Raw genomic sequence first — 337 nt, forward strand, 5'->3', positions numbered from 1 at the left:
TTCTTGAATGCCGCCATCAGTTCTAGCTTATACCACGAAGATTCCGGTTAAAGAATCCAAGAGATAACTACTTAATCTAAGGTAGAACGGAGGTGGTTGTCAGGCACACGTTCATAATTGAGAATGATGATGATTGTCACGATCATCACATTCATCCGGGTTAAGAACAAGTATTATCTTAGAATGGAAACAAGCATGATTGAATGAGAAACAGTAGTAATTGCATTAATCCATCAAGACACAGCAGAGCTCCTCACCCCCAACCATGGGGTTTAGAGACTCATGCCGTGGAAAGTACACAAAGAAAACGTGTAAAGTGTCATGAGGTACTGATACA

This window comes from Arachis duranensis, chromosome 5 (assembly GCF_000817695.3).
Source record: "Arachis duranensis cultivar V14167 chromosome 5, aradu.V14167.gnm2.J7QH, whole genome shotgun sequence".
NCBI classification, from domain to species: Eukaryota; Viridiplantae; Streptophyta; class Magnoliopsida; order Fabales; family Fabaceae; genus Arachis; species Arachis duranensis.